The sequence below is a fragment of the Bos grunniens genome, chromosome 16 (assembly GCF_055505025.1).
Source record: "Bos grunniens cultivar Pamir isolate PY7600 chromosome 16, Bosgru_T2T1.0, whole genome shotgun sequence".
NCBI lineage: Eukaryota > Metazoa > Chordata > Mammalia > Artiodactyla > Bovidae > Bos > Bos grunniens.
The window spans coordinates 74,189,395-74,213,375 of record NC_141180.1 but is presented as its reverse complement, the minus strand read 5'-3'; the positions used below and the strand labels follow the sequence as shown (position 1 = coordinate 74,213,375).

Genomic DNA, 23,981 nt, shown 5'->3' with positions numbered 1-23,981 from the left:
TGTCTCTAGGAAAAAAGAAAAACAACCCAATATTTAACTAGAATTAAGCAATTGATTGTCAGGAACACTGCTAAATATTTTCACATATAGTAGCTAATTAAATGGTGTCATTGGTAGTAAGGCTGTTTCTCTAAGGAAGGGCTGGATAAAGGAGAAGTTAAAAAGGAGGCTGAGCACCAAAGAATTGATGCTTCCTAAATTGTGGTGCTGGAAAAGAATCTTGAGAGTCCCTCAGACAGCAAGGAGATCAAACCAGTCCATCCTAAAGTAAATCAACCCTGAATATTCATTGGAAGAACTATGCTAAAGCTGAAGCTCCAATACTTTAGCCACCTGATGCCAAGAGCCGACTTATTAAAAAAAAAAAAAAAAAACCTTGATGCTGGGAAAGACTGAGGGCAGGAGAAGAAGGGGGTGACAGAGGATGATGGTTAGATAGCATCACTGACTCCATGGATGTGAATTTGAGCAAACTTGGGGAAACAGTGAAGGACAGGGGAACCTGGCATGCTGCAGTCCATTGGGTTGCAAACAGTTGGACACAACTTAGCAACTGAACAACAACAATGAAGGGCAAAATGTAAAACTAGCGAGAAGCGGAGGATAATTCATGGAGGATGTGAGTCCAGGAAGACAGGTCATTGAGTTAAGAAGAATCCTTGGCAAAAACTACAGAGATGAGGAGTATTACAGCGAAATAACAGGAAATTCAAATAGGTCCTGATCCACACCCAGTGATTCTACTCTGTTTTTCTGGTTTGCTCTTTTAGGTTTGTTTCCCTGTTTTCAGCAAAGGGTCTTACACACATTTTTTTAAGATATTAGACAGAGAGGAGCTTCATAGCTGGCTGGTCCTTCGGCTTTTCATTTAAACTGGAGAGTATCATTTGCAGCAAATAGCAATCAGGTTAATCTCCATCTCACAACACTCACCCTTCTTTGAGAGAGGTCCCAACCATAGAGGTGGGTCTGAAGTAATGATGTACAAGGTCCTTGCACCTGAACCTTGACCTCTGGCTATCTCCTGGGGGTGGCCAACTGATGAAAGCTGGACCAAGTTTGGAAACTTGGATGGAGACACAGAAGTTGGTTGAAGCTCTTACCTTAATGGTCCTGTGATATCCTCCAGCTGCTGAGGACTCCCAGAACCAGAGCAGGGATGGGGGTGAGGTTCCCGGCTGCTTCCAGGTCTGGACCTGGGTGGTGGGTGGTGGTGAGGGGGGCTCCGGCATTTATGGGGGCTCCAGAGTTCTGTGAGACAGTCCTCTCAGCCTGTTCTGGGTCTCCAGCTCACCCGATGGTCCTGAGGCCAAAGGGCCTGGAGGGCCACAGAATAAGACCTAGGTCCACGTCTTGCTGCACTCTGCCAAGAGGACCACCGTTAGGCTGATCATCAGCAGAGCAGGAAGACCGTTAAATACCAGGCTAACAGTCTCCCGACCTTTAACCCCAACGCCAATGGTCTCGCGATAACAGCCTCGCGCCTGCGCCCTTACACTTTCTTTTCACAGACGCTTTCCGTGTTTGCGTGGTTACGGGGCAGTTGTCCTCACGTGCCATCAGCACAGGCTTCACAGCCTTTCACTCCTCATCTCGTACCAGCCACTTGTGCTTCTCACATCCACTAAAACCATTTCTTCCACTGTTACAAAGGAACTCTGTGTTGGCCGCTCCACAGGTATGTAGTTTTAATCTCCTCACTTTACTCGGTATTTCAGAGATGTTTAATTCAATGGTTGATTCTCCTTTTGTCAAATGAGCTACTGCTGTTTAAATTCCTTGATGGTTTCCTCATTCATCTCTGTGTCTTCTTCTAGATAATTTTTTTCCCCTATCCTTTCTTCATAATTCTTAAATATGGTGCTTCAAATAACCTCCCTTTTCCTCATTGGATTTCAAATAAATAAATAAAAGAAGTGAGTTAAGCAAATGGGAATAAAATATTGCATTTTTAATGAGGAAGTCAACGTTTCTGTGGCTTCTATATGTGGGCTGATGGTCTTCCCAGTAACAGATCCTAGATATGGACCGAGTCACTCAGTAACAGTTTAGAGCCTTTCTACCTCCCCGGCTCCTTTGGAAGCTGGCTCCCAAGAAAAAGAGGGGAGGAAAGAACAGAGCTAAGCTTGTGTTGTGGTATGCTTAGTGGCACAATCCTGTCTGACTCTTTGTGATCCCATGGAATGTAGCCTGCTAAACTCCTCTGGCTGTGGGGATTTTCCAGGCAAGAATACTGGAATGGGTGCCACGCCCTCCTCCAGGGGATCTTCCCAATCCAGGGATCTAACTGAGGTCTCCTGCATTCATTGCAGAAGGATTTGTTACCATCTGGGCCACCAGGGAAGCTCATGAATACTTGAGTGAGTATACTATGGATTCTCCAGGGAATCTTCCTAACTCAGGAATCAAACTGGGGTCTCCTGCATTGCAGGAAGATTCTTTAATAGCTGAGCCAGGAAGCCCTGAGCTAAGCTTAAGCAGGATAATTATCCTAAGCTGAATATATGCCTTAAGCAGGATAATTATCCTAAGCTGGAATAAAGAGAACCCAGCAGTGCTGTTTCCTCTCTATGGAAGGAAACATTGCAGATGTGTGTGAACAGGTACAGGCAATCCACGGAAGAGCTGGAACTCTGTAGGTTGTATAAAGAAATATTAACCATAAATACTGTGTGACAAGTATGTGATAAGTCCATAAATAGGTGAAAGAAGATACCTGAGCAGAAAGGCCTTTGTAGGCTACCCAACAGAAAATAGTGTTCTTATCCACTTGTGATGTCATTTAGTTTCATTTAGTCTCTAAGTCATATCTGACTTTTAGTCTCTAAGTCATATCTTCTTGTAGCCCTCTGTCCATGGGATTCCCCAGGAAAGAATACTAGAGTGGTTGGAATTTCCTTCACCCAGTGGTCTTCCAGATGGATGGAACCCACATCTCCTGCATCGGCAGGCAGATTCTTTACCACTGAGCCACTTGGGAAGCCCCTTACACACTTACTCCATGCTTGCTTTCCTCTTAGAAGAAGGCAATGGCACCCCACTCAAGTACTCTTGCCTGGAGGATCCCATGGACGGAGGAGCCTGGTAGGCTGTGGTCCATGGGGTCGCTAAGAGTCAGACGCAACTGAGCGACTGAACTGAAGTGAACTGATGTATACATATATACAACACCAAAATTTACTTGCAATTTTCCTCTCTAATTTCTAAAAAGAAGTATAAAAGAGGATGTTTTTCTTTCTCCATGGAAATTAGATTAATAATACTGTCAGATTTTAAGACAAATTCTGAAAAACTTCAAAATGAACTCTCTGGAGAAAATATACAAAAGCCACCATATGTTCTCTTGTTTTTACCTTTCATGATTCATGAGTCCAGAGGCAGCTGTTACAGACATAAACTCCATATGAAACCAGAAAACTTATTTATTTTCAATAAGAAAAATGATTATTGCCTCACATTAGCAGCTTTTCAGAATTTGACAAAATGTTTCCTCCCACATATGGATGTATTAAGCATAATTTTTTTGAGGTCAAGATAAAAATTTATCTTGGGAATATTATTTTTGTTCAGAAACTGAACAAAGAATAGCTACAAAAGTCAATACTCATTCAGGTCAGTCGCTCAGTAGTGTCTGACTCTTTGCAACCTCTTGGACTGCAAGCACGCCAGGTCTCCCTGTGTATCACTAACTCCCAGAGTTTACTCAACCTCATGTCCGTTGAGTCAGTAATGTCATCCAAACATCTCATCCTCTGTCATCTCCTTCTCCTGCCTTCGCTCTTTCCCAGCATCAGGGTCTTTTCAAATGAGTGAGTTCTTTGCATCAGGTGCCCAAAGTATTGGAGTTTCAGCTTCAGCATCAGTCCTTCCAATGAATATTCAGGACTGATTTCCTTTAGGATGGACTGGTTGGATCTCCTTGCAGTCCAAGGGACTCTCAAGAGTCTTCTCCAACACCACAATTCAAAAGCATCAATTCTTCGGTGCTCAGCTTTCTTTATGGTCCAACTCTCACATCCATACATGACCACTGGAAAAACCATAGCCTTGACTAGATGGACCTTTGTTGGCAAAGTAATGCCTCTGCTCTTTAATATGATGTCTATGTTGGTCATACCTTTTCTTCCAAGAAACAAATGTCTTTTAATTTCATGGCTGCAGTCATCATCTGCAGTGATTTTGGAGCCCCAAAAAATAAAGTCTGACACTGACTTACAGAATAAATATTTATTTATTCTAAAAATGATAGAATGAATGTGTTTAGTTAAAAGTGCAAATAAGTAACCTATTATGGGTTAGCATATTTTTTATATAAAGACCTGTACTTTCCACATCAGTGAGATATGCAAAAAATAGATTTTCAAAAATATGAAACAATGCCACTTTATTTATGAGGTTCTTTATTCAGTCTATTGAAATATATTATTTTCCTTGAAGAAAATGAAGATTTGCTCACTTCATTCTGTAGTCCAGTTGGAAGAAAAGAATGTTTTAACCATCTTTTCAGATGATGATGGATATGTTTCTCAGGTATGACACAAAAACTAAATAACTATTAATTTTGTAAAGTTTGCTTACAAAGTAGAAGCTGTAACTATGTCAGTGGATTCATTATTTTCTCTTATGTTAAAGCCCACTGGTGATCCATTCACTTTGAATTGGTCTCTCACATATGCATGATTTTGCACCTTCATGTATTGACCATTAAGAAGGTGGTGATTATGTCTGATACTGACCTATTTCATTCTACAGTATAAAAAGTCACAATCAGTTTCATCAGTTTTTTCAGTAAAACTAGAATGCTGATACAAGTTTTCCAAAGTGCTAATTTTTGTTTAAAAATTGAATCATGTTATTGGCAACGTGGTATAAGTGCCTAGCATTAACCATTTAATTGTAACTTGCAGTTAAGTTTTTGATTGCCAAGGCATCCATTTTCATGGCATCTATTTTGAATAATCATATAGCCAACTGCATGACATAGCTACTGGCAGAACCCTTAGATAAGGAGCCAGGCTGTGCCACCCAAGAAAGTCCCTTTAAAAAATGCCCTGGACCTAGAGATAACCATGATGAGTGAAGTAAATCGGACAAAGGAAGACAAATGCCATATAATATCACTTATATGTGGAATCTAAAAAATATGGTACAAATGAACTTATTAACAAAACAGAAAGAGTCACAGATGCGAAAAACCAACTTACAGTTACCAAGGGGGAAGCAAGCGGAGGAGGGAAAAGATACGTTGGGAGATTGGGACTGACATATACACTCTACTATATATAAAATACATTACTTATAAGAACCAACTGTATAGCACAGGGAACTCGTTATTCTGTAATGACCTACATGAAAAAGAATCTAAAAAAGAGTGGCTATATATGTATATATAAATCAGAATTGCAAGTCAACTATACTGTATTTCAATTAAAAAAAAAAAAAAAAAAGTCCTGGATAATCTAGATAACCAGCAGCTTTTCCTGTTCCTTACCCTCATTAAGGGTAATGTCCCTTTAAGGGTTACCCTGTTCCTTACCCAGCCTTAAGCTTTAAAGTCACCAATAAAGAGTAAGCCCACAAAGTCCTAGACACCCCACCCTCAGAACCCAAAACAGAACCCAAGTCCAAACTCTGTCTCTGAGATTTAATTTAGTGTCAGGGTACAGAGACTGGATTTGGCTTTATAACTAATGCTAAAGCCCTAGCGTATTTCAAAATCAGGCAAGAGGCTAGTGTAACAAGTTGTGAGCTTGTTGAACTTGTGAACTTGTTGAGTTGTGAACTTGTGAACAATGACTGAGAAAGAGGAAATGGAATTAGGGAAGTAACAAGGTGATCAGATTATATGAGGCTTTGTAGACCATCATACAGATGTTTTCTCCTTTTCTTGTTGTTTAGTCACTAAGATGTCCAACTCTTTTGACTTTACCTTTTGTTGAATACAGACATATTACAGGATTTTGAGGAGAGGAGTTGTATAGTTTAATTTAGACTTCAAAAGAATCAGTCTAGTTGTAGAATTTAAGAATAAGAGAGCATGGGCAGACACACATCAGTGAATTAGGAGACTATTATGGTAATCCAGATGAGATATCATGGTGGCTTTGGCTGTCTTTCTTCCAGTTTAGAGGGGAATTCTTCCACATTTTTCATTACTTATTTGGTTTCACCTTTTGTATTCAAATATATGATTTATTTGGAAATTACCCTGGTATATTTGGTAGGCAAGGGAACACATTTTTGTATTTTCTAAGATAATTTTCATGCGAAGAGTTGACTCATTGGAAAAGACTCTGATGCTGGAAGGGATTGGGGGCAGGAGGAGAAGGGGACAACAGAAGATGAGATGGCTGAATGGCATCACTGACTCGATGGACGTGAGTCTGAGTGAACTCTGGGAGTTGGTGATGCACAGGGAGGCCTGGCGTGCCGCGATTCATGGGGTCGCAAAGAGTCGGACACGACTGAGCGACTGAACTGAACTGAAGATAGTTTTCTACATTGAGTTATATAATGTGCTGTGCTGTGCTTAGTAGCTCAGTTGTGTCTGACTCTTTGTGACCTCATGGGCTGTAGCACACCAGGCTCCTCTGTCCATGGGGATTCTCCAGGCAAGAATACTGGAGTGGGTTGCCATGCCCGCCTCCAGCAGATCTTCTTGACTCAGGGATCAAACCCAGGTCTCCCAAATTGCTGGCGAATTCTTTACCACCTGAGCCACCAGAGACGCCCTTAGTTATGTGATACCATTTACTAAAATGCACACCCCATTCCATCGATTTTTAGATCCTGCTTTTAGCAGATTTTAAATTCATACATGTTATTGGTGTCTATTTCTAGACTTTCTCTTGTGTTACAATAGAGACAACAGGCAGATTTTTGTCTGCCTGTTCTGACAAAAATCACCCACTGTTTTAATTGCAGTCTTTATTCTATATTTTAATATCTGATAAGGCTAGGGACATTTCACTCTTCTTTGTCAGTATTTGCCTAACTATATTTAGATATTTCTTCTTCTGAATTAATTTTATAATTAACTTGTTTGTTTCAGATGAAAGGATTATTTCCTTCTACTTTTAGTCCTTCTGCCTAGTTCTTTCAAATCCAAATTCTATTTTCTAACCCCCCTCTCCTAATATGTCATATTTCTCCCTTTTTTTTCTTAGTTCCTCTTCTAAGGAAATCAGGCCTCTTCCCTTAATCCTAAAACAAACACAAGTCCACATATGTGCACACACACTCCTTACTCCTCAATTTGTCTCCTGTGTTTTCTTTTATCTACTAATTACATTCCATGTCTTTGCATCATCACCTCATGTTTGCTCTCAGTTCACTTCTTCTCTACCCCTTTGCTGAGACACTACCAGATAGAAAGGATTCTTACTTTCCTTCATCTGTCTTCAGCAGTATCCTTTCCCAGATCTTCTTTCTCTTTCTGAAAAATTACGAAACCTGCAGAACAATGCTGCATTATAAATGATATATTAGAAAAGTTATTTTTGTACTGTTTAAAGAAAAACTTAATTATATCTCAAATAATAAAAAATCATAAACACTGAGAAATGCTTAACATCTAAAAGGTCACTAAATTGTTAATTTTTGACAAGTAACTCCCTAAAGGTTACCTCTCACTTATTTTTTTTAAATCATATTCAATTCCAAAAGAAAGATAATTCTTTAAAACCAGAGGATAAATTTTTAATATTTCCTGATACAGCCTGTTTCTACATGTTAGGTTGAAATAATGTAAATGCTTGTGCATGTTGTTGTCTAAGATAAACATATACCTATCCTTCAAGGGACATTAGTGAGATTACAGGTATATAATCTTTCACTTGTACTTTTAAAATCCAAAATTTCTGGAGACTGAGTTTTTAAGTAGGTTTGACACCAAAACTTGTTTAAACACAGAAGTTGATCCAAATTGCTTGAAACTATTTGGATATTTGATCAAATTTATTGTAAATATTCATATGTTTGCTGCAGAAATATGAACATTGCTGCTTCAGACCCAACTGAGAATATTACATCAAATACATTATGTGCCTTATATTACTTTCTAAATCTAAAAAATTTACTAGTGGAGCACATCTGGCCTCAAGGGTTTGGGAGACAGAATGAGAACCTGCATGTCTTGAGAAATTAACTAATGTGATGACCTACAAATTCTGCTTGTCTTTTATTTAATTTTTTTGGAAAATATCTTCAATATAATTTTAAAAACTTACCTCAAACTTCATGGCATTATATACTAACTGGCCATGTGTCCTTGGATAAGTCACTGTCTCCCTGAGCATCATGTTTTTTAACCAACAAATGAGGTAATCAGGTTTTCCCAAAGAGATCGGATATAAAATAATAGAACACAAGGGACAAAAGATTCTTCAATCTATAAGCTGTACTGTAGATATACATATACAATCATTAGTTTGTGTTAATACCTGGCATCATTCTTCAACAATTTATTTGGCTCTCATACTCACTAAAATTATTCTTAATAACTATTGACATATGTATTCTTAACTATTAGTATGACACACATTTTAAATATTTGATATTTATATTATACATCATATATATATAATTATATATTACATATGTATAATTATATATTTTATATATTATATAAATATATTTGCCATTATAAATTGGCAAGTAAGCGTTCCTGGTATGACCAGTGCTGCAAGTTCTGATTTTGACATGGATCCCTTTGTTTCATAGTGTTAGTAAGAAAGGGAACATCAATGGGGGAAAAAAAGACATCCTTTTAAGTGACAGAGGTAACTACTTACTAATTAGACATGGCTTTCATTACATCTATCAGGAAGTCTTAGTTTCTTTGTTAAATAAGTTTGTAATTTGCCTGAAATAATCAACAGATTAACCAAGACCTGGTTTTATAGTTAACATGGCGACTTAATTCTTAGTCATTCTCTTTTTTATGGGATAGAAACAACCAAAATTAATAAGAAAGGATTGTTACTCCCACCCAAACTTATGATATATATTGTGGTGGTGGTAGCAGTAATAGCAATAGTAATATCATCAACTTCTATTTTCAGACTCTTTTATAAATCATTGATTATTTTCATGTAAGTTTTAATTTAAAATTCCCCCAAATTCTAATCAATAGGTCAAGTACATTTTCTAGTAAAAGGTTATAAATTTGTCCTGAAACATATTACCAAAGAGGGAAAGGCACCAAAGTTAGATATTTTTCGGAAATATTTTACAACATTTAGCACATGGGAGGAATAATATAAGTATCTGAGATCACTGTAATGACTTCAATAATAATTTAGTATTTCAAAAGAAACTGATACTGAATTTTTACTGTTTTTTGAAATGTATCATTTTCCATTTCCCAGTATGAGTAAAATAGTATTGATATGTACAATCAGTATACTGCCAGTATAGAATTTCAGAAAATAGGTGATTTTATGTTATTCTGCATTTCCAGAACTAACCCATTCTCACAAGGAGGCAGACACAGGAGGATAAATCCATGGATTTTATGTTAACCTCATTCTGTATATGGAATGTTAATAGAAACAATTCATCAGTTTCCTTAATAGATAAAGTAATGAAGCTTTTAAGAGAGATATTTGCTGAGCTGCTAATGATTTATGGTAAATGCAATTATTTCTGCAATGAATTTTCTGTGTCTCCCTAAAGTAAAACTATAAAGCTTTGTTTCATTAATTTCTCCATTATGTCAAATTTTTACATAATTTAACTCTACCATTAACTTAATTGCACTTAATAATCTATGTATTTTATCTTTACACCTGGAAATCAAATACTGTGTTTTGGCATATGTCTAAGAAAAATGTGGACATTTGAGTAAAATAAAATATTTTTGTCATTGAGAAAAAATTTCATTAGTTGAATGAACATTTTATGAGTTCAACATTTTATTATGAATTTGTTTAAATAGTCAATGAAAGCAAAAATGAGCTTTCCAAATGCACTGAAACAACAACAAGAAGTTACCAATTATGATGATTGTCTATAGTCTCAATTTAAATAACTAGAAAAAACATAAACCAATCGTGTACAGGTGTTGGAAAAAATCAGCACATAACTTTGTTACCCAAGAAAAGTTTAACAAGTGATTTAGGCCTTTTACAGGCTGGAAGTCATGTAAGTGGACCCCAAACAAGAAAATATGACCAGTACCAGTAGAAACAATTCAATCAACAGAAACAGATTAAAAAAAATAATATTACAGTAGTTATATAATACAATATGATCCATATGTTCAAGATGGTAGAAGAAAATAGAATGATAAGGAGAAAATTTGAAGACATGAAGCTCATATAGGTTAGAATTTGTAATACTTTACTATTCCATATTTTACTTGGGGAAAAAATATATATGTTGCATGGGATTTACATAAAAATAGCTGCTGCAGAATCAAAACATCAATGAACATAAAGTCCCAGAAATAGACTATCCAATATGCAGAATAAAGAAGAAAAGAAAAAGTAAAAGCCTTGAAAATTTGGTGCAAGCTACTTGTGAGATAATATTGAGTAATTTCATAATTGGAGAAACAGGAGGAAGAGAATGGATATTTGAAGAAATAATGATCAACATTTTTTTGTCCAAATTTGGTGGGAACTCTATTCAGAATCTCAGAAGCTCAGTGAAGCTCAAGGAATATAAATATAACAAATAAAATAGTCTACCTAATACACTATACATAGTAAAACTATCTTTCTGAACTAAAAGCAAATAAGCACGAGGTTTAAAAAACAAAAGCTGAGAAAATTTGTCAACAACAGCTCTGCAGTATGAAAGAAATTGTTAAAGGAAATTCTTAAGATAGAAGAAAAATAATGCCAGGTGGAACTTTAGGTCTAAACAAAATAAGTAAGCATATGGGCAAATGTAAAAGTTACATTTCTATTTAAAAATTTTGTTCAAAAATAATTTGCCATTTATGACAAACATTGTAAGGTTTATAATATATAGAAGCAGAAAAGTATGGCAGTAATACATAATTAAGGAAGAATAATAATATATAATATTATATATTAATATAATATTTATATTGATGTATTGTTGATAATATTATATATTAATAATAATATATAATACATAATTCTATCTCAATAGAATATAGTAAGTTTGTTAAGGGCTTCCCAGTGGTACTATTGGTAAAGAACCTGTGTGCCAATGCAGGAGACATGAGATGTGAGTTCAGTCCCTGGTTGGGGAAGATCCCCTGGAGGAGCACATGCAACTCACTCCAGTATACTTGCTTGGAGAATCACGTGGACAGAGGAGCCCGAAGGCACAGTTTATAGGGTTTCAAAGAATAAAATATGACTGAAGTGACTTAGCACACACGAAAGTTTGTTAAATTACATGCAAAGTGATGTGCTATTTAAGAGTAGACACTGAAAAATGAAAGCTGTATATTTTAAACCCTAGAGTAAGGGACAGCAAATGGTAGCATGCCAGTTTTGGGATAAAATAAAAGCAATCATTCTTAGTGATTTTTGCATTTTCTATGGCTGCTTCCACTTTCCAGTTGAAAAAGTTTAGTAAGTACAGCAGAGTTCATATGGGAAAAGGCAATGGCAACCCACTCCAGTATTCTTGCCTGGAAAATCCCATGGACGGAGGAGCCTGGTAGGCTGCAGTCCATGGGGTCGCTAAGAGTCGGACACGACTGAGCAAGTTCACTTTCACTTTTCCCTTTCATGCATTGGAGAAGGAAATGGCAACCCACTCCAGTGTTCTTGCCTGGAGAATCCCAGGGACGGGGAGCCTGGTGGGCTGCCATCTGTGGGGTCTCACAGAGTAAGACATGACTGAAGCGACTTAGTAGCAGGAGCAGCAGAGCTCATATGGCCTGAAAAGTCTGAAATATTAACTGTTTAGTTCTTCAAAAAACAATTGCCAACCAATGACCTAGAGAAGCTATAAAAAAAAAAAAAAAGAAAATCAAAGACATATAACTAATAACCAATATTGCAAATAAAATGGAATGATTATAAGAATAACTGTATAAATCCTCAATTAATCCAAAGAAGGCAGAGAAAAAAGAGAGGTGCAGAGAACATCTGGAACAAGTGAAATATAACTGCAAGATGGTAGATTTAAATCCTATTGTATTGATACTTGCGGAGAAGGCAATGGCACCCCACTCCAGTATTCTTACCTGGAAAATCCCATGGATGGAGGAGCCTGGAAGGCTGCAGTCCATGGGGTCGCTGAGGGTCGGACACGACTGAGCAACTTCACTTTCACTTTTCACTTTAATGCATTGGAGAAGGAAATGGCAACCCACTCCAGTGTTCTTGCCTGGAGAACCCCAGGGACGGGGGAGCCTGGTGGGCTGCAGTCTATGGGGTCGCACAGAGTCGGACACTACTGAAGTGACTTAGCAGTAGCAGTATTGGTACTTGATACCAGGGGAGCCTGTCGTGCTGCAGTCCACGGAGTATCAGAGAATTGGACACAACAGCAACAATATTAATATTTATATTACATATAAATGAATTAAACATTTCAATTAAGAGGCAGAAGTCATCAGATGGGATTAAAAGAAGCAATACCCAGCTTTATGTTGTCTAAAAGTAACACTTAAAATGTAAAGAAAGAAATAGATTAAAAGCAAAAGGATATAATTAAATTGTATGTAATCACAATTCTAAAGAAAACTTGAATGACTGTATTAATATTAAAGTAGATCCAGGCAACAACTTGGATACTCAACAAAAAGATTTCACGAAGGGGATAAAAGCCTTAAAAAAAACACACTGTAATGAACATTGGGGTACATGTGTCTCTTTCAATTCTGGTTTCCTCGGTGTGTATGCCCAGCAATGGGAGTACCCAAATGTTCATTTCAGCACTATTTATAATAGCCAGGACATGGAAGCAACCTAGATGTCCATCAGCAGATGAATGGATAAGAAAGCTGTGGTACATATACACAATGGAGTATTACTCAGCCATTTAAAAGAATACATTTGAATCAGTTCTAATGAGGTGGATGAAACTGGAGCCTATTATATAGAGTGAAGTAAGCCAGAAAGAAAAACACCAATACAGTATAATAACACATACATATGGAATTTAGAAAGATGGTAACAATAACCCTGTATACGAGACAGCAAAAGAGACACAGATGTATAGAACAGTCTTTTGGACTCTGTGGGAGAGGGAGAGGGTGGGATGCTTTGGGAAAATGGCATTGAAACATGTATAACATCATATATGAAACGAGTCGCCAGTCCAGGTTCAATGCACGATACTGGATGCTTGGGGCTGGTGCACTGAGACGACCCAGAGGGATGGTATGCGGAGGGAGGAGGGAGGAGGGTTCAGGATGGGGAACACGTGTATACCTGTGGCAGATTTAAGTTTATATATGGCAAAACCAATACAATATTGTAAAGTTAAAAAATAAAATAAACTGTAAAGAACTATAGATATAAAACACACATAAAATGAATGTAAGTAAAACTTGGGAAATTTGAGTAAGACTGGTGGGTTTTATCAATATCAATAGCTTGGTTTTGATATCATACTATTACAAGTTTTACCAATGGAGTAACACATCATCACATCATCATTTTGTATTATTTCCTACATGTTAACATGCAATCATTTCAAAATAAAAAGTTTTAAAAAAAATCACACACACACTATAAGATCCTAGCTGAGTGAATGGTTCTAGAAATCAGTGATTCTAAGGATGGGGCATGAGAGGAAGGAATAAACTGCAAAAGGCCAGGAGGGTACTTTTTGTCATTATAGAAATATTGTATGTCATAATTATGGTAGAGGTTGCACTATGTTATGTAGTGTCAAAACTGATTGCATGTGCATTTGGAATTAGTGAATTTCAACAGAATATTAATGAATATTCTAAGATAAATAACATGCTAAAATCATATAGAATGTTTACAGCTAACTTGTTATAGGTGAATCTGTAGACTTGGCCTGTCCTGTTCATTGTTGTCTCCAGATTTAGGATTATTTGTGACTAATCATACCTGAAAGTGAAAGTCTCTCAGTCATGTCTCTTTGCGACCTCATGGACTGTTGCCCGCCAACCTCCTCTGTCCATGGAATTCTCCAGGCAAGAATAGTGGAGTGGGTAGCTATTCCCTTCTCCAGGGCTTCTTCCCAACCCAGGGACTGAACCCAAGTTTCCCACATTGCAGGCAGATTCTTTACCATCTGAGCCACCAGGGAAGCACAGTCATGCCTAGTTAACATTATTAAATGACCAAACTGGAGAAAAAAATAACAAAAATCATGTCATAAATTATGATTATCAACTAATGATAAAAATGCCTCCTGTAAGTCATTTGGGGGTACTAAAAGATGGCAACAAAATTGAAAACCATACTTATTTTTAAATCAGATAATATTTTCAATACATTTTTCTTCAATCTCAGATATTACTTCAGGTGAAATACCTTTAAGCTTAAAGTAGTATGCGTTCTCAGTTGCTAAGTCATGTCTGACTCTTTGTGACCCCATGGACTGGACTGTAGTCCGCCAGGCTCCTCTGTCCATGGGATTTCCCAAACAAGACTACTGGAGTGGGTTGCCATTCCCTCCTCTACGGGATTTCCCGACTGTCTCCTGCGTGGACAGACGGGTTCCTTACCACTGAACCACCTGGGAAGCTCTTAAAGTAGTAAATTCAACTATTAAAATGAAAATACATAAATAAGGTCTTTTCAAAATCTTTTGGAATTTGTACAGAAATGTATTTATTTTACTTTTTCATGTTATCAACTAGATGGTATTTGAGAGCCAAATGAGATGGAGATTTTCTAATGACCTGTTACGTTTCAGGGCATCATGCTTCAGTCTCCAGGATGCAGTATCAACTGCTGTGATTTTGTTTAGCCTATGTGGAAATTCATACAATGGAGAAATTTTTCAAGAACAATGCTGCTGCTGCTAAGTCACTTCAGTCATGTCCGACTCTGTGCGACCCCATAGATGGCAACCCACCAGGCTCCTCTGTCCCTAGGATTCTCCACGCAAGAATACTGGAGTGGGTTGCCATTTCCTTCTACATACGTCAAAATTGCTTTCTGTATAAAAATAGGATTCTGGTGATCTCCTGCCAGTACAATATGCCTTGAGGTGAAATCGCACCTTATTTGGAGTAAGCTTTTTATATACTCATTGGAATTCCAAGCTCCAGTTTTCTGAATTAGTCATAATTACACACCCCTAGTACTATTGGCAGATTTAGCAAAAAGAATTATAGGATGCCTAGTTAAATTTGAATTTCAAATAAACAACAAATGATTTTTAGTACAAGCATGTTACATTCAATATATGGTATATAAATATGCTTAAACTTGTTCATTTTTAGTCTGAATTTCAGATTTCACAGGGCATTCTCTATTTTGCCTGGCAACCTTATCCCCATGGCAGGATACAATTCCTTGTGTCTGCCCTGGGGTTATGCAACTGAGTATATGCCTTTATTTGAATATTAACTTGATAATCTTATAATAATTTTACTGGAAAACTTACTGGAAGCTTCAATTATACTGCAGTTTAATTGCTTTGTAAGATAATGATTTTTATTTATAGACTTAAAAATGTCACATCTGCATATCAACTTGAAAGACCGTAACTGAAAGTACTATCTTTCACAGTCCAGTGACAGGTTTCTAGTTAGAAGCACATTGTGGTAGATACTATTTTACAAAAATAATATATTTTCCAGTGTAGAAAATTATTAGAATCATCTGTATTGGCCTAAAATTATATTTAATTTTATTAAGTTATTTTCATGTTGATGTATCTCTATTGGTATGAAACATAGTTTTAGATTTTTGGGTCAAACTGGAAAATTTAGTACCACTTTAGGAGTCAAGTTAATCTTAACTGAAATAGCTAGAGAGGACTATGTCTCCAGAGCAGGTTTTGAAACAGTGCCCTTCCAGCTTAAAAACTTTACCCTTGGGAGGATTAATATTTATTGACTGTGTGTCCGCAAGCCTCTGTATTTACACCTTCTCATAGCCTTGGAAACTAAAAAACTCAATTCTAAAGCTGTTTTCTTTTCCTTTCCAATGCCACGTCAACTCTCCAAACTTGAAGTCTGATGATGTCTTCAGAGTGAATTGACAAAACTTAAAGGGCACAGCTGTTTATTTTTAGAATATGTATGTTTTTGATAAAAAAACAAATGATTCAGTGGCACACTTCCCTTGAAACTTACAGGTAGATCTGATCCACAGGACTCTGCATTCTTCCAGAATACTACCATGTTTTATATCAGATGTATTATGTAAGGAAGTCAAATGTACTTAGGGTTTTCATGCTATTTAGATGCATATCTGTTGTGTTTTTTAAAACACAATGCCATTAGATGATTTTTTTTCACAGTATTTCCATATGAATGTCTGGATGACCATCTATAACCACAATTTCTTATAATTATTCAGTTCAGTTCAGTCACTCAGTTGTGTCCGACTCTTTGTGACCCCATGAAACGCAGCACGCCAGGCCTCCCTGTCCATCACCAACTCCCGGAGTTTACCCAGATGCATGTCCATCGAGTCAGTGATGCCATCGAGCCATCTCATCTTCTGTTGTCCCCTTCTTCTCTTGCCTCCAATCTCTCCCAGCATCAGGGTCTTTTCCAGTGAGTCAGTTCTTCGCATGAGGTGGCCAAAGTTTTGGAGTTTCAGCTTTAGCATCAGTCCTTCCAATGAACACCCAAGACTGGTCTTTAGGATGGACTGGTGGGACCTCCTTGCAGTCCAAGGGACTCTCAAGAGTCATCTCCAACACCACAGTTCAAAAGCATCAATTCTTCAGTGCTCAGTTTTTTTCACAGTCCAACTCTCACATTCATACATGACTACTGGAAAAACCCTAGCCTTGACTAGACAAAACTTTGTTGGCAAAGTAATGTCTCTGCTTTTGAATATGCTGTCTAGGTTGGTCAAAACTTTCTTTCCAAGGAGTGAGCATCTTTTAATTTCATGGCTGCAATCACCATCTGCAGTGATTTTGGAGCCCAAAAATATATGCATGTTGATGTATGGCAAAATCAATACAATATTGTAAAGTTAATAATAATAAAGTCTGACACTGTTTCCACTGTTTCCCCATCTATTCCCCATGAAGTGATGGGATGCACGCCATGATCTTAGTTTTCTGAATGTTGAGCTTTAAGCCAACTTTTTTACTCTCCTCTTTCACTTTCATTAAGAGGCTTTTTAGTTCCTCTTCACTTTTTGCCATAAGAGTGGTGTCATCTGCATATCTGAGGTTACTGATATTTCTCCCGGCAATCTTGATTCCAGCTTGTGCTTCTTCCAGCCCAGCGTTTCTCATGATGTGCTCTGCATAGAAGTTAAATAAGCAGAGTGACAATATACAGCCTTGACGTACTCCTTTTCCTATTTGGAACCAGTCTGTTGTTCCATGTCCAGTTCTAACTGTTGCTTCCTGACCTGCATACAGATTTCTCAAGAGGCAGGTCAGGTGGTCTGGTATACCCATCTTTTTCAGAATTTTTCAGTTTATTGTGATCCACACAGTCAAAGGCTTTGTCATAGTCAAGAAAGCAGAAATAGATGTTTTTCTGGAACTCTCTTGCTTTTTCCATGATCCAGCAGATGTTGGCAATTTGATCTCTGGTTCCTCTGCCTTTTCTAAAACCAACTTAAACATCTGGAAGTTCACGGTTCACGTATTGCTGAAGCCATTATTAAAGCATAGCAAATCAAGTAAACATCCTGTCCAGCCATTTCTGTAATAGAAATACTTTTTTAGACTTACAAAAAGTGTTAGCATAATAGCTTACAAGGTAGCTTATAACTGTGGTTGTTTTGAACAGAATTAGATACTTTATTTTTTAACATCTGTTGGAACAAAAAATGACTACTTGTCAGATATTTCCAATAGCAGTAATTTAAAAATAGTCAAAGTTATATAAACAGTCATACTGTGCGCAAAACTATAGCAAGTTTTTATTGACAGCTATGTGATTTGAAGGTAAGATGCTCTGCAATAATTCCCATAATTTTCTGTAAGTGGTATAACTAACTTGGCATTTATTTATCTTCTAGATGAAATGAATGATCATCAAAATACCCTGTCCTACATGGTGATAAACCCATCTCCAGACACCACACTGGAGCTGAATGATGTGGTGTAAGGTGATGTAGCTCACATAAGGCCTGTATTTTCAGAAAACCACACATTTATTTATTTTTATATTTTTATTTCCCCATAAAGCCCCATATTGTTTTTGTGATGTAAACACTTATAAAATTGAAGTCTAATTTTGGTGTTCAATAAACAAATGCATTTTGTGTATTGCATTGTGTATTGCTGTGTGTCATACTATACAAAAGCATCATAGGATGGTAGAGGTATAGAAGACAACTTGAATTTTGTTTTCAGTATATTGAGCAAATATACATTTGGACAAATGATAGAAAATCTGTGGAATAAAAAGAAGAAAGAAGTTCAAAGGAAAACCTAAAATATCCCACACTAGCTAATTCTAAATCCCTTAGACTTTTCAAAGCCAAGGTAAATGGGTCAAAATCTTTATTAGGAAAGGGTCTATGGTAGTAATTGGTATTATTCATGTTCATAAAAGTGTTAAAGTGCTGCTTTAAAAGTGTGGTCTATATAGCATAACTGTCACATGAGTTAAGCATGGATTAAATGAGATAGTGTTTTTCTAAACTCAGGAAAGAAGGCATCATTGTGAGTTACTCTGATTATAAAGATGGAGGACTTGAACTAGACTCTTAGGGTAGATAGGATTTGTGCAGGAGGAGAGGAGAGATCGTTCCAGAACATGGAGATGGCTTGAGAAAATGCAGTACCTAGGCATCGCATAATGTGTGCCAGCTGGCAATACTACAGAGCCTAGTGTGACCAGAGTAAAAGCTTTGTATTGTTAGCATTTGCATTGCAAATAACTAGTTAAACATGATATTCAGTTCAGTTCAGTTGCTCAGTTGTGTCCAACTCTTTGCGACCCCATGGACTGCAGCACGCCAGGCTTCCCTGTTCATCACCAACTCCTAGAGCCAACTCAAACTCATGTCTATTGAGTCGGTGATGCCATTCAACCATCTCATCCTCTGTCATCCCCTTCTTCTCCTGCCTTCTACCTTTCTCAGCATCAGGGTCTTTTCAAATGAGTTAGTTCTTTGCAGTGTTGGAAACATATTAAACCTGACTTTGGAAGGATCTTAGATTAGAAAATAAAGAATTTATGCTCAATCTTCTAGGTAATAAGAGCACTTGGATATATGAGCAAGAATGTAGCAAAAATTTAGAAAAGTCGTTTTGACAGGTGTTGATGTAAGTCTAGGAGAGAAATTCCTTATGAGAAGCTGCTGGGAGCCAGCACGGGAGTCCCCACCCATAACAAGGTTATGTGGGAGAGTTCTGGTGGGCAAGGCAAGCCAGAACTCGAGGGGTGCCCCTCTGGGCCTGCCTGAGCATCTACCCCAAAACCGGAGTCTGCCTACTTTACTGCTTTGTGCTCTCACCTACACCTCTGACTTTACAGGGGGCCGTACCCCACCACCATCTCTCCCTCTGAAAAAGAGTTAAGTTACAGCTCCAGTTAATAAAGTTCCTGGGCATGACAAGAGTGTTTTAGTTTACAAACCCCTCAGATGGCTCTCTGACTTGCCTGACAGGTTTACCCGGACTCCTACAGCTACAATTGTTTACAGTCTCCCAACAGCGAGAGGCACGGGAAGCTTAAGATATTCAAATAGTATAGAGCCTCTCGGAGAGTTAGAAATTGTCAGAATAGAACTAGTAGAAGATTTCATTGTTGAGCCAATGCTTGCTGCCATGTTTCCACATCCCCTGTATTGTACCCTTGGAAGTGTATTAATTAATATAGTTGGTATGTATAAAAAATAAGTAGTGGCCTTGGTGTTAACAACTTTAGACCCTTAAGGTAATAAATGCTTTCCTTTGTTGTAAACCCATTGCACCTTTGTCCTATAGGAATGCAACTTTATCTAACACCTTTGGAGGATAGTGCCAAACTTTAAAATTATTACTCTTAGAGAAAATAAGTCTTATGGTTGACAAACCTTGGTCAGAATCATAAAATGTTAACAGGCCTTCTGGCCAAAAGATGATGTAAATCACCTAAACCATTTGTATACCATAAGTTTGCAGAAAAGAAACCCTGGTTTTGATAAGGATCAAAGACTTTGCATGATTTCACACCCCCTATTATCCTCTATGTGCAACTTAGGGTATAAAAGCCCCTGTTGAAAATAAAGCTAGGGGCCTTGCTCACCGAAACTTGGTCTCCCCATGTCGTTCTTTCTCTCACCTTCTGGCTGAATTCCCATCTGGAGCATGGAGGCTCGTTAAGCCTACTAATTTTGACGGGACTTCTAAGATCTGACTGGGGAGGCCTTAATGTCTCCTCTCCTTCGGGAGAACGGGAGGATGCCTGCGGCCTACGTAGGTGACACAAACTCCTTGTCTTGGAGTTTTATTGGTTTTCCACGTAAACCAAGTTATTCAGCCTCTTTTCTCCACTGAATTTTCTCACTGAGCTATCCCTATTTAACCACTCTTTATATCTCTAATTAATACTTAACTAAGCTATCACTATTCTAATCGCCGACACCGTCATCCTGAGGGAATCCCTGGATCCAACCGGGGCAGGACCCTGATAAGACGCTTCCACCGAGATCCATGGTTCTAAGGTTTTTCTAGACGAAGGCCTGATTACACAAGGTAGTTAACTCCAGATTGTATTAGTGACATAAAACTAATGCCAAAGATTAACAAGAATTGGTGGGTGTTAGGTCCACAGGATGTGTGTGTGTCTATAACCAGAAAAATAAGCAATAAGGCCAGTGACTTGGAAGTGTGAGGACATTCTATGATGCAGAGCATACAGTGGATCTATGCAAGTTGTTTAGAACTAAAGTTGGTATTAGTAATATGCCAGCAATTAGAAGCCGACTTGTAGATATTGCCAGTTTTCTGGGAGATTTCAGCTGGGATTGAAAGGGTTCAGTTTTTTGAAAGAGCTGTCTATTAAGGAATTGAATTGATTGGCAGGATGGAAATAAGATTCTGTCATAATATCTAGATGAGGGTTGTAAAGACAAAAGCCTATGGAATAAATTTATGGAGGCAAAGTGTAAGACTTGTTCTTTGTTCTGGGAATTGGAAAATAATGGCTCTTACATGGCTTTAAGAGTTAAAATCTATGTGGTTGCAAAAGGAAAAAAAGAAAAAAGAAAAAACCTCTTTAATTGAAAAAAGTCATGAAGGTGAGGCACTTTTCCAAGCAAAGAGCAGTCTTTGGGTGGGGAGGAAAGAGAGGTGAGGAGCTAGGGTTTCAGTACATTGTTCAATGCGCTAATGGAAATGTCTAGAAAGCTTATGGGGATATAGTGCTGAGCTTTGGAAAGAAGCTAGTTCTACGTAGAAGTTAGTTATTTTTTCATCTTCTAAATGAATGAAACTTAAAAGAATTATTTTTTAAAAGAAAAGATACTTAAAGAAGAAAAAGTAGAAGAATGAATGTTCTCCTATTGAGTAGTAGTACTCAGTTTTAGGGCCAAAAGATGAATGTTCTTCAAAAACTCCTTAGAAAAATAACATGAGCAGGAGTAACTCTGACCCAAAATCAGTGTGAAAAGATTTTATATAAGGCATCAAAGATACAACTAGCAAGTATAATATGCTTTTCTTTTTTTTTTTTTTGTGCCATCTGATAGTTAAAATTGGAGACGGCAATGGCACCCAACTCCAGTACTCTTGTCAGGAAAATCCCATGGATGGAGGAACCTGGTAGGCTGCAATCCATGGGGTCACTAAGAGTCGGACACGACTGAGTGACTTCATTTTCACTTTTCCCTTTCATGCATTGGAGATGGAAATGGGAACCCACTCCAGTGTTCTTGCCTGGAGAATCCCAGGGACGGGAGAGCCTGGTGGGCTGCCGTCTATGGGGTCGCACAGAGTCAGACACGACTGAAGCAACTTAGCAGCAGCAGTAGCAGATAGTTAAACTATTAGAACTTTGAGGAATCAGATGATGATAATTCCAGCTGCTAATGTTCTTAAGGCAGCTGACAAAATTTATATCCAGTGGTGATGATGAAATGGAACACTTTAAGTTAGATTAAAATATCTTATTTGTGATACACCTGGCTTTCAACTGCCCATTCTGGAGACTGCACTTCATATATAATTAAAATATGATAAAACTGCTCTGTTTTTCTTGTGTCTATATTTACACATATCTTTCCTCCTTTGACCCATAAAATCAGGCCATTTCTATTAGGTATCCAGTCTGCCCTTGTAGTCCCAACTTCTGTATGCCTCTTTTTCAAAGTTTCAATTATATATAGTTTTAAACTGATTGTACCTTATTTCGTAAAAAATCATGTTTTTTTTTTGAGACTAATATGATTCTTTTCCAGGATTATTTTTCATGAAATGGTAAGATCATGTTAACCTTTTGAGTACATGTACCTAGCCTTCCATCAAATAGATTTTGTAACTCAAAATAATTCCTGAAACTTTTAAAAACTCAAACATAAAAATAAAATATGGATGTTACAATATATATAGGAAAAATAGGCATGGGATTTTATGCCTTTTAGATACTATTACGTGTACTAGTTTTAAGTTAAAACATCAAATTGACTACTATTTTGAAAAAAACAAAAAAGACTCCTTTGCTATGCTCTCTATTTTGGGCATTGAGATAATTAAATTTTACTGTAACTGGAGCAAAAAAAAAAAAAAAAAAAAAGCTACCATGACAAGATGTACAAAAAGACATTCAAGAATTATTTTTCTATTAGACTCATAAGTTTAGTAGTGATTATAATATGGAAGGGGACTTTTGCAGCAAAATCAATGAATTTAGGGGATAATGGATTATACCCAAACTTTTTCTAAATGGTTTCTAAATAGAAAATCCAAATGGTTTTCTAAAGAATTGCATGCAAAAGTTCATTTTATTTGAAGGCACAATATTAATTTGATTCGAAGAACAATAAATCACTAGATGATATGATGATAAAAAGTTTAATGGGCACTATTAGTTTTCTTCATTGATCTACCATGCTATCAATATTCACAGTAATTATAAAGCAGGTGCATGGATAACAAAATCCAGTCGATAGATCCAAGGACACCAATTTCACCTTTCATTTGATGGAAGAACATAGACTACAGTGCTTTAAATTGCTCTTCTCATTTTCATGAAAGCACATCAGTTCAGTTCAGTTGCTTAGTCTTGCCCACCTCTCTATGACCTCATGGACTGCAACATGCCAGGCTTTTCTGTCCATCACCAACTCCTGGAGCTTGCTCAAGCTCATGTCCATCAAGTTGGTGATGCCATCCAACCATCTCATGCTCTGTAAGCCCATTCTCCTCCTGCCTTCAATCTTTTCTTTCTCAGTTTCAGGGTCTTTTCCAATGAGTCAGTTCTTCGTAACAGGTGGCCAAAACATTAGAGCTTCAGCTTCAGCATCAGTCCTTCTAGTGAATATTCAGGATTGATTTCCTCTAGGATTGACTGATTTGATCCCCTTCCAGTCCAAGGGACTTTCAAGAGTCTTCTCCAACACCACAGTTCAAAAGCATCAATTCTTCAATGCACAGCCTTCTTTATGGTCCAACTTTCACATTCATACATGACTACTGGAAAAACCACAGCTTTGACTATACAGACCTTTGGTGGCAAAGTAATGTCTTTACTTTTTAATATGCTGTCTAAGTTGGTCATAGCTTTTCTTCCAAGGAAGAAACGTCTTTTAATTTCATGGCTGCAGTCACCATCTGCAGTGATTTTGGAGCCCAAGAAAATAAAGTTACTCACTGTTTCAATTGTTTCCCCATCTATTTGCCATGAAATGATGGGACTGGACACCATAATCTTAGTTTTTTGAATGTTGAATTTTAAGCCAGCTTTTTCACTCTCCTCTTTCACCTTCATC

The 23,981-nt window shown here is 37.4% G+C and overlaps 1 protein-coding gene and 1 long non-coding RNA gene across 51 annotated transcripts in view; one reads left to right on the top strand and one right to left on the bottom strand.

Annotated features, from left to right (window-relative positions):
* Window positions 1-1,403, bottom strand: part of LOC147357012 (uncharacterized) — a 41,951-nt gene extending 40,548 nt beyond the window's left edge. For 44 of the 50 annotated variants that reach the window (XM_086345471.1, XM_086345469.1, XM_086345473.1 and 41 more), the window contains exon 1: window positions 1,104-1,241. The gene's annotated coding sequence lies outside the window, so the exon portion shown is untranslated. Of the gene's footprint in view, window positions 1-1,103 lie in introns of all 50 variants that reach the window. The other 6 variants (XM_086345483.1, XM_086345446.1, XM_086345484.1 and 3 more) reach the window with 2 other exon arrangements.
* On the top strand, window positions 1,107-18,330 carry LOC147357011 (uncharacterized). Its single transcript, XR_015143717.1, has 4 exons — window positions 1,107-1,678; window positions 4,438-4,530; window positions 14,830-15,034; window positions 18,081-18,330. It is a non-coding gene; the product is annotated as an uncharacterized LOC147357011 (long non-coding RNA).
* The last annotated feature ends 5,651 nt before the right edge of the window (window positions 18,331-23,981 follow it).